Below are 11,515 nucleotides of genomic sequence, written 5' to 3' on the forward strand. Positions count from 1 at the left end.
CCAGCATCCTCTTCACACTGTGTCATGGTCAGACTGCACCCCCACATGCCCCCCAGTCACCCCTGCAATGGACCCCTCCTCCACCTGCACACTGACCCCCCTGCCTAGCCACTTCCTCCTGCACTGGCTTTCCTGTTTTTAATCTCTCCTAGGGATCATGTATAAACAAACAGTATGCACTCTGTTACACATATCCGTCTGATAGATATGTATAATAACATAACTAGCTGGGCCTATCCCCTGTCTGGTGCAGATTACTTTAAAGCCTGGGGAGCTCTAATCAGAAATGAGAAGTATGAGTCACTGTGCCCCTGCATGAGATGGAAAGAGGATCAGCCTAGTTCCATTAGCTGTTTAAATTGTTTCTGTGATAGGCTGAGAGGCGGCAAGTGGCTGCAGGTCAGTGGGTGTCCTCCGCTTCATTTCCTGCCCAGCGGCTTGTAGGTTCCAGCACCTGAGAAGAGTGATACACTGACTCACACTCAGAGCCACCTTCCATTCCCTCTTCCTCTGTATACCTCCCTCTCTTTCCTCTTGCCGGCTAATCCAGTTTGATAAGGGCAAGCTCTCCTCTTCATGTGGCCTCCCTGGCCTGCGGAGAATAAAGACCTCTGAAATCACTCAGGCACAGCCCCACTGCCTTGCCAAACACTATATAATATGAGTATGTGAAAACACACAGTCCAGTGAGATGGAGGGAGAGAGAGTGAGAGATATGAAGATGGAGATAAAAACAGAGAGCGGGGAAGAGAGGGTAGCTACAACTGAGTGCTTACTTGTTTCACAAAAACACCACAGGAGCAGCAAATTGTTTTCAGTGTGCATTTACACATTTACACAGGCATAGCACTTACAGCTGTAGTGTATAACTTTTACATCACATACAAGCCACTACTAGGTGAGATAACACAACACTGATTAGACTCATCAGCTCCGCATTTTTTTTTGCGGTATTTGTTGTTTTGAATTGCATGTCATTGGCGACATTACCGCGCTGCGCATAGGAAATTATGTGTTTTAAGGGAGGGGCCGGAGGAGCAATGAGTCAGGTAGACACATCCAACAACTCGGAGAAGCGCCCAAGACACGGTTCAGAAGTGGATTGTACTACATAAAAGGGGGTCATCCCAATGTTCCCCGGGTCTTATGTTCCCCGTTTTGTATGTGACTGGGGAGCATGGTTCCCCGCTTTTCCCCAAAGGGTCCTATATGTTCCCCACTGTGTATTGACCATGCTAGAACCCTTTTTTAGAAAAAGGGTCCTACTGTATGTTCCCCGCTTTTCCCCCAAAGGACCCAGGGAACATGCAATTTTTGGTCCCATACCTGGAAGTGGAGTTGTGACTTTGCAGATTTTTGCCTATTTTTGAGTGAGAAGTGGAATTGTCCCATTGGTTGGGTTTAGGCAATAAAGAAAGGAGTTGGTTAAGTTTAGTAAAAAGACCAGGTAGAGGCTAGACAGGCCAGATAGATAGAGAGAGTCCATCAACCGGCAACAGTGGGGAACATTGGACCCTTTTTCAGAAAAGGGGTCCTATGTTCCCCAGTATGTATTGCGACGTAGGACCCTTTTTGGGAAAAACGGGGAACATAAGACCCAGGGAACATAGGTACGCTCCCCAGTGCTTACACTCATGCTAGAAAATGCCTGCATTCTTGTGACTGCAGCCTGTATCTGCCACACACGACATAGTGTTTTTGTAATTACACAGAATTCCTCTAGGGGTCAACAAGTTATGCACTACAGGCACTACAGCTACTACAGCAGGGACTTTCTCTTACATGCAGAAGCCACATTTATAAATGCCAACATTTGGGTGGCTTTGTAGCCATTCTGGCAACAGTCTATTGAAACTTTCTGTAGTTTCATTTCATCTAATGGGTTTATCTGTGCAGGGTCACAGGAGGCTGGAGCCAATCCCAGCTGGGTGCAGGACCTGTCCAGGGTCCCTCCATCACAGGGCTGTGGTCAACCTCTCCAACTGAAGTTTAATTTACTTACATTTGTACCTTTGACATTTAATCATATGACCTAATATTTTAAAATGCAAGGCAGGGCAAGGTAAGGCAAGTTTCTTTGTATAGCCCGTTTTTACAGTTTGTCTCAGAACAACATCATCTGCCCTCACATCCACTGTGGAAAAACCCTTAACAGGGGGAAAAAATGGAGAAACCTCAAGGTGAGCTACAGAGGAGGGATCCCTCACCCAGGATGGGCAGACATGCAATAGATGTTGTGTACAGACAAGAAAACCGTTTACAGCGTGGAATATGTAAACACATGCAAATGGAATTGGTCAGTTAAGAAGAGCTGATGAAGGCAGCTTCTGGTGGGCAGGCTGGGTCATATACAGGGAAAGCAGGGAGGGAGGGCCAGCTTAATGGCAGTACTAGATGGTAGGCTGGTTCATGAGCAGGGAGTGCCGGTCAGTTTAGCAGCAGCGAAAAGGAGGTGAGCATTTGGACAAATGATGCTGAACCAAGCTGCAAAAGTCCTGCAACATGAACTTTCAGAACCAAGGGCGGATGGATTAGCAGCTAAACCAGGGAGAAGAGACAAAAACATTCATACTGCATGCATTTTTTTTGATGGAAATAGTGTATTTGTGTCTGACCCAGTAGCTGATAATAGGAATCTGATAGGGAACAAATGTTTTCAGGGCATTTAAATAAATAATCGGAACCCTTTTTCCACCACTTTCTGTTCTTTTCTCCTACGAAGATCACAGACTCCAGTGCCAGCCGTACTTAACATCTTTATATGATCACAACTGAGGGCTGTGCTTGAGGTGCTAATTATCTCTCATTGTACCCATAAATACCTCATAATCACACTGTAATCTTTTGTGCAAAACTGAGGCCACAATATCGTTGTATCAGTGTTACCCACGAGTGATAATATGCCCGCTCAGCACTGAATACTTGAAGGTGTTTGTACTGTATGTGTTGCTATACTGTACTGTATACCTATGTGTATTTGTGTGTGTGCTTTTTGCTGGAGTGGGAGTTTATGTCGGATCTGATTGATGGAGGTGGTAGTGAAGACAGCACTCCCCTGATTGCTGCTACAGTCGGCCCTCGTCTTCTCATTAACCTATGATAATGCACCTGTCACCCCCGTACGAAAGCCTTGCAGCACATTTGTTGCGGATGGCTGTTCTCACTTCTTCCCCTCTCCCTTTTTATTTCCTCCGGCCGACTTTCCTCTCCACTCCATCCATCTCCCTCTGTCTCTCTTTTCTCTCTCAATTTTTTTCTGCACTCGTGTACATTAACACACACAAAGTAAGCTCTGCCGTTTGGAAAGACTTGCTGACTCTGTGCCAAACCTGACCATAGCAGATGGAGGTTAGTGTGAGTGTATGTTCACCCCCCTTTTCTTCCCTTCGTCTACTGAATGTAGCAGCAGCCACACTATTTAATAGGATCTGTGCTCACTAACCCACTGGGACCAGGGTTGATACAGGATCAACTGTTCCGCCGTTCATGGCTGCATTTGTGTTTGGACTACAAATGCGACGGCCTCTCCAAAATGGCTAACAGTAAATGCTATCACACAGCCTGAGCCCACTGAAATGACTGGTTTGCTGGCTAACAGAAATCTCTCCTTCTGGTCAGTGGTTCATTTCATCCCACAATAAGAAGAGTGGTTCAGCTTTCTTTCTGCTTTCACACAAGGATTGTAGCTATTTGTAAATTTGCTTTATTTCACAGCCCTGTTATTTTCTTATCATTATTTTTTTATTATTATTTTCTGGAGCATTTCCTTGAATGAAGTAGTTTGGCAATGATTACAGGAAAAACATCCTAAGTCTGTTATTTTAGTTTGCTCAGTTAGTTGAATTTATTATTGACTTCTAGATGAATTTCTGTTTGGAAAAAATGAGCAACATTTTATATAACATCCTACCAGATGTTGTTATATGAGGAGTTTTTTATTTTTACATTTTAGTAATTTTATGTAATATTTATTCGTTGGACCTAAGATGGTAGTAGAATTTCTGTATTTCTACTCATATTGTCTAAACACTTATATATAGAACAACGCAGGCTTCATTTACAGAGTTGACAACGTATAATAATAATAATAATAATAATAATAATAATAATAATAATAATAATAATAATAATAATAATAATAATAATAATAATAATAATAATAATAATAATGATAATGATAATGATAATGATAATAGTATTCATTATAAATTACAATAAGTCATAGATGGTAGCGGGAACTGAGGCACTCAGAGTAGGAAGGTTTTAAAAAGCCTTTATTGCAGCATGGCCAAACAAATTAAAACCAAGCCAACGCGTTCCTTCCTACTCTGAGTGTCTCAGTTCCCGCTACCATCTAGTATTTGGATCCTCACACTGAAGAGCACCAGAGGTAGAGACAAGAGACAAAGACAACTGATACCCATGCAGCACTCCATGCATGTTTTATTGATTGACAATAAGTCATACTTTTTTCTTTCTTTCTTTCTTTCTGTCTTTCTTTCTTTCTTTCTTTTTACAAATAGTCATTTATTCATTATTTTTTTTAAAGGTGAAATTTACAATACAAATCTAGATTCCATTTACAAAATCAAAGTTTGTCATGGTTTGGTGACTTCTGAACAGTCACAGGACTCCATGAATTTTGTGTCTCACTGTTCAGCCTTAATTGCAGTTAATTGCAGTGAGACCCGAAAACAGTTATTTTCCTCAGTGAAACACAACATGTTGGTGGATGCTTTTTCACTGCAGCGTCCTCTTTTTTTTATATATTAAGAGTGTGGGAAATGTGCAGTCATGTCTTTGTGTACATCCGGTGTGGGGTGCACAGATGACTTCTTGGCTGGTAAAATCAAATCATTTGAGCCATTCTGAGGGGCTACCTGATGTCACTGTCAGTCTTAATGGACTCCTGTTTCCTGAAGATGATTGCGCTCTCTTTGGTGTTGATGAGGACAGGATGCCAGTTGTGTCTGAATATTTTTGTGAAAATCTCACCAGTTAATCATAATTGATGTCATTAGCAAGTTAATGTTAGCTTTGTTCCAGATAGCTCAAGTTACACAACAGTAGTAGAAAGTATTAGAGGAAAAAGAGGTCATAGTGCACAAAAATGTTGTCATAACCGATGTGTTTATGTCAAAGTTGCTCAAGTTTAACTATGGCCGCACAATTAATCAAAATATTGTAGATTGACAGATATATATTGTAATATAATATCTGCCACTATAATTTCAGAAGGTTATTACCCTTATTTTGACCTTTTAGTATCATAATTTACAAGACAGTCATATCCATAGCAGTGTTAAATAAAAGTAGTAGTGTAAAAAGTGCAGCGTTTCCCTCAGTTTCCCTTTTGTTCAGTACTTGAATTAATGTACTTCAACTGTCCTATTGAGCTTAGCGAACATGTTGGTTAAACCTGTGAAGGCTTGGTGAAACCACCTCACATAATGTCTTTGCACAAGTCATTTTCTCCTCACCAGAACGGCTCCAGCTTCTCCGCCAGATGTCTTCTTTATTCCCTGTAGTCCGTTACAGTCAGTTTCCCCTCTCTCCAGAGGGCCTGTATGTGATTTATTTATCCTATGTGCACATTCAGTGCCAGGAACACACCCTTAGAGCACACGGGACTATGGGAAAGCTGCCTCGAGCCACTGGAGAGTGTGGAGTAAGGGAGACGACTTAGAGGACAGATAGTAAATCAGTGTGGACCTAAAAATATGTGTCAGAACTGTTGCATGTAAAGTCATGGATGTTTCAGAGGACATAAAGAGAGAGGCTTACACTCTCTGAGTGTGTTTAGGTTTGGGGTTTTGAGGGAGTGCAGCTTCAGTAGCTCCCATTAGTCACTCTGTCAGATGTTAGAGAGATAGACGAGGCTGTGTTGTTCCCATTTAATGCTGTACAGCTTTTGGAATTCAGATTTCCCAATATTGGCAGGACTTGATCATGATTTAAGAATGAGCATGTGCGGTGTTGGGAATGTTTCTGGCACGGCTCTCGCTCCCAACCTCTAATCTTCTCTGTTTTATCTTGTGCCACCAAATATCTCTAAAGACCAGAGATGGGGACTCGAGTTTGCGACTCGAACTCGAGTCGCACTTAAGTCGCACCCACAGAGACTTCAGACTTGACTTGGACTCGTGCCCAAAAGACTTCAGACTCGACTCGGACTCGTGTTTTGAGACTCGTGAACAATCATTATTTTTTTGGCTCGTGCCTCCCTCCTGACAGGACGACCGACAATCTTTTTTTTTTTTTTTTTTTTTGCCGTTAACACACACTAGCGGAGCAGCGCCACATGGCCGGTAACGTTATTCAGATGGAGGTTAGATCGTCATATTGAACTCCTACAGAGTGCAGCCAAACACCAGTGTCTAAAGAGAGAGGAACAGCAGAGCTCCTCTGACAGCGCAGTCAGCTGCTGCGGGTGAGTGACAGGTGACTGTGAACCGGCTTTTTTTTTTTTTTTTTTAATAGCGGCACCGTCTGTAGCCTACATGTGAGGTACAATGTCCGTTTGTTGTCAGACCTTCCTTCACGGGGACTAGCTGCTGCATAACTGGCACATATCAGGCTACTGTAGGCTAAATCCTCCTGTTTATTTATGTTTTTGCTGCAAAATATGACTGAAGGCTCGTATGGAAGTCTGGACGTGTCGACACGCCCCCATGAGTTGACGGAGCTAATTAAAAAAATATTAACAACCAGTTCTTCTCTCAGAAACATGCGGTTCCAGAAAGGTTTTGCTGCACATAAAGATGTGAACTATAGGTACCATACATATCTTATGACCTATAATTAACAGCCTAAATCATTTTCCATGTTGTTCATCTGGGTTTCCTGAATTCAACAAAGCAAAAAAAAAAGAGAAAAGGCCAGTGCAGAGGGGCAGAGTAGCTTTGATTCTTTCTTGACTCAGAATACAGTTTCCTTTAAAGGAAAGCTTTCATTGTGTGTTTTCTTCATATTGCATTGCAATATCCTGTTTAAAGTGATCATATAATAAACAACTAATCAATACTGTATAGATAAAGGAGTGATAATAACCTACAGTAAATGCTTTGAATCTCTTAGATATAGCTGTGCAGTATCTTTAGTAGACCGGATAGCAGCAGATGATAGAAGGGTCATTAACCAGAAGAGACAGGAGACTTTTATTTTTTAGAGACTTGAGACTTGACTTGGACTCGTGACCAAAGACTTGAGACTTGATGAAGTCTCACCCCTCAAAGACTTGAGACTTGACTTGGACTCGTGACCAAAGACTTGAGACTTGACTTGGACTTGCAAAAAAAGACTTGTGAACATCTCTGCTAAAGACTACGGAATCAAACATCAGCGTTTTTATGTCTCTGGACAATAGCTGAGGTTTGTTTGCATTAGATACCAGCTGCTCTCATTAAGGAAAAGCAGAGGGCAAATAAAAGAACCAAACAACCCTTCATGGGGTCGGACCTTCCTGTTTCACAGCCAGCCAGCTTCCTGTTAGGGCCCAGTGATGTGACACATGTGAATGACAGACTAGTGACACCTCTTTGTCCCTCAGAGGCCATCCTCAACTTTAAGTTTAAAAAACATGAATGACATTTTGGACATGCAAATATTGTTTTCCCTTTCATCCACACAACACAACACAGTTAAGTGGCGTCAACAAATGTGAAGAGATAAGAGGATGGCTTTTGTCACTGTCTCTGAAATTACTGTTACCATGTTCAAGCAACTCCAAATTTTTTCTGTCACCTTTAGCAACGTTTGTAAGTAATTTGGCTGTATTTATCTAGTAAGCTGTCATTAGAACAAGACAGGCTTTCAGCATGAGTGCCTATTCAGTTGCACTGCTTACAGAGTGAAGCTGAAATGGTGGAAAACAAACCTCTCCTGATGTGACGAGGGCAGAGTGGATATCTTTAACAAGGCAGCCTGCTGTGCTTCACATGTAAAGACAGGCAGCTGGACAGAAAACAACAGAAGCTGCTTCTGAGGGAGTTTAAACCAGTTCTCTTTAATGAAAGAGAGAATGAAAAAAAATAATGGTAAATTTATGCATCACTGTAATCACAAAGAAAGGAAGGAGGTGGGGAGCAGAGCGGATGGCCTTCAGTGGAATATTCTCGGATGCTGATTAGGGAAGCCATGTTAATGAGATTCATTGACAGGCTAATATGGAGAACAGCATGCCCCCTGCTGTGGCTGTCTGTGTCATCCCTTCCTCTCGGTCCCCTTCCCCTGTCTTATATTTTGCTCTTTCTCTCACATTTCTTCCTCTGTCCGTCTCTTCCTCGCAGGAAGGGGAACTATGTTTACACTGGACGAGACAGCGGGGGATCTGGCCTTTCCCACCAAACTCTGTAACGATCACAGTCGAGAAGTCGTACCTTTAACATCACAGGCTTCTCGCAGCCCTACTGTCTCCTCTTCCTGAGGGGCTTTAAGCAGGAGGAGCAGCCAACCGAGACCGACCTGCACATGTGCACGCACACACACACACACACACACCAAGCACCTTGGGATTTAGATAGGGGTGGCGCCACGTGACAGGCAGGCAGCTGTGCCACATTAACAGGAGTAATGACAAACGGGGCGCTGCTGTTGGTTTTTTCACCTATAAGTAGTACACCACGGCTTCTCAGGTGCTGTCACTCAACAAAACACACACACTAGACTGTGTGTGTGTGTGTGTGTTGCCCACTGGCCAAATCCTGAAGGATCCCTCTCTGCGCTCAGTAGAAAGCTGTGCAGAGAAAGTCGGGGGCCCAGATGTTTTAGCTCAGTAAGCTTAAGGATGAGTTCATGGGGAGAACATCTGAGGCTTTCAGCTCTGTTGACCTCAGAAAGAAAATCTTAATCCTGCCAGTTTGAGGACGTACGTGTACATATACTTTTCATACGAAAAAAAGCTGGAGATGCATTTATTGTGCAAGTACTTTTGTTCAGATAAACTGTGACCTAATTACGTTTTTGGCAGAAGAGTATTTAAAGAGGAAGATGGAAGAGTAAAACATTGGCCAGACCCAGACTCAAATGTGTTGGAGTGCCTGTGGGTGTGTCTGCAAAAGGTTGTGTGTTTGTGAGAGGGAGGTAGGGATGGGTGGGGAGGGGGTGGGGGGTTTTGAAGGAAATAGTTGAGACTGTTGCTGTGGACAGCAGGAAAGAAGCCTGCATGTGTTTGCAGCCAAAGTGAAGTTGCTCCTCTTGAGCAGAAGTGTGGAGGTGATCCTGTTTCAGTAAAAAAAAAGAAAAAAATTCTGGTCTGTGCTAATGGGCTCCCCAAGGCCACACACTTCCTTATCCGTGAGCAGCTGAGCAGCGGCAACCTCAGCGTTGTGACAAAAAGGAAGAGGTCAGGTGGAGGGGGAGGGATCCCGGGGAGTTGCGTTTGCTCTCTGGTCACAACATGACCAGAGTGCAAACCTCCCCCCCAACCTCCCCTAACTGTGGAAAAACAAAACCTCCGAACCACACGCAAACACTGAAGGAAAAGTCCCCCACATGTGAGCTTCTGTCCAGACTGTCCTGCTGCAGACTGTTGCCACGTCCTGAAAAGAGTCATGACTTTAGCTGCTTTTATCAATGAGTAACCTCATGTTTTCCTCCAGAGCCCGGGTCCAGCAGATGATTCCTGAGGAAGGGGCCCTTCTTCTCAGGATGACCAGACAACAAGTCGGGATGAGCTCATCTCTGAAGCGGTGAACCACTTTGCCCTTTAGAGTTTAAAGCCATCCAGTCACACCTAGGGCCTCTGAGGGTTCAGCCAGTCTCTGCGTTAGTGGACAGAGGGGGTCATGTGAGACCAGTTAAGTTTTTATGGGGCCAGACGGGGTGGAATGGGACAGAGGAATACTGTCTTTTATGGACTATTGGGGATAGTGCGCTTCCATCTCAAGGCTATTAAAGGGTCTCCACAGCATGGAGACTCACAGCCTGAGGGGAGGGACATGTTGCACCTGGGCACCAGCTAGAGAAACAGGCTTAACCCCTTCTCTCCTCATCCCTGCTTCTCCTTTTGTTTCCATCTCACCACCCACATAAGTTATGTATTTCATCGTTACTTAGCACTGTGCTCAGAGAGTCTCGTATTCTTTAGACAGGAGGTTTTCATAATGTGAGGTGAGAGAGTTGAATGTGTGTGTGGTGGTGGGGGTGGGGCAAAAGGAGTGACATGAGGTATGCAGTTGCATTTGTGTCAAAGTTTGCACTCCTCCTCAGTCATACAGTAAGTCCATCATCTCAACACACATGTAATATCTCTATTTTTGGATTTGCTGTGTCTGAGGCTTCCTAGGGATTTCATTATCTCCGATGTCCATAATAAATAACTGTGCATAAATCTGCTTAGAAATCAGATTTTAAAAAAGGCACTCCTTACAAAAACATTTTTAACTTTGTTGCTGTGTCTAAGTAAAGATGTCTGGGTTGCACTGCAAACAGGTCCTGCTAATAGCTCATTCTAATGGTGTCAATTTGCACGTGTAAGCAAATATAGACCAAAATAACACCTAACAACGACTATGGGTCACGGCTAACTAACTGACTCCGTGGTAACATTATACAGTACTTCCTAATTACCTCCTCTAAAGCTCACTTGTTGTCTCAGTTAGGGGGGCCCACAGTGTCAGACTTTGAAACCCTCTGCTTTAATGTTGTAGTTTTGACATAGCATACTGATGAGCTGCTGCATTCATGGTAAAGACCTCATCTTTACCGTGGACGCGAGCTGTGCCCCCTTGAGGTTAGCTTGTGGTTCTGGTTAGTTTTACTCTGAACAGGCAGCTGCAGGGCTAAGTGAACTCACTTTTACTGACCTTTCCAGTCTCCGCTGACAGGCCTTTATGATGCACATGTGCACTCACAAAAAGTGAAAGCCTGTATCACTGAGAAGAACGCTCATCCCCATAAACCAGAGTGTGATTAACTCCACTGTGGAGAATAAGAGGTGGCGTTGTAGAGAATGTACACCTAAATGAATTTTCCTTTTTGAATTTAACTCACAGTTTCCCCAGCCTGTGCTCCTGTATCCGCCCATCCAGAGAGCAGCACAGTTTACAGCCAGCGAGAGAGAATTTGTCGCTAGATTGGCTCTGTCATTTTGATTCATGCGGGGCTCGATACTGAGTGTGTTATTTTGCGATCCGGAGCCTGTTCTCCCGCTGCACCAGACTCTCCTCCCGGTGTTATTACCTCAGCATCATAGATCTGCCCTGTAAGAGATGAGTAGTCACAGGGGGGAACTTGGAGAATGATAAATTTTGAGAGGAAAGTTTCTTTTTTCTCACTTCCTAAATCTCGCTGCTGATTGAAATCTCACTATCTTCACTTAATGTACAGTACCCCTCTACTGAGAGTTGAGGGTGGGTGGATGAAGGGGGTATAAGGCGGGAAGCAGGAGGGGAAGAGTCAGAGTGAGAATCCAAGAGGGTTTCAATCAAGGGCAACTGGATTTTGGTTGAGGATATTTGAAGATGTTTTACCTCTCATCCAAGAGGCTTCCTCAGCGCTGCTTTCATCCTCCTAC

This window comes from Trachurus trachurus (assembly GCF_905171665.1).
Source record: "Trachurus trachurus genome assembly, chromosome: 6".
Classification (NCBI taxonomy): domain Eukaryota; kingdom Metazoa; phylum Chordata; class Actinopteri; order Carangiformes; family Carangidae; genus Trachurus; species Trachurus trachurus.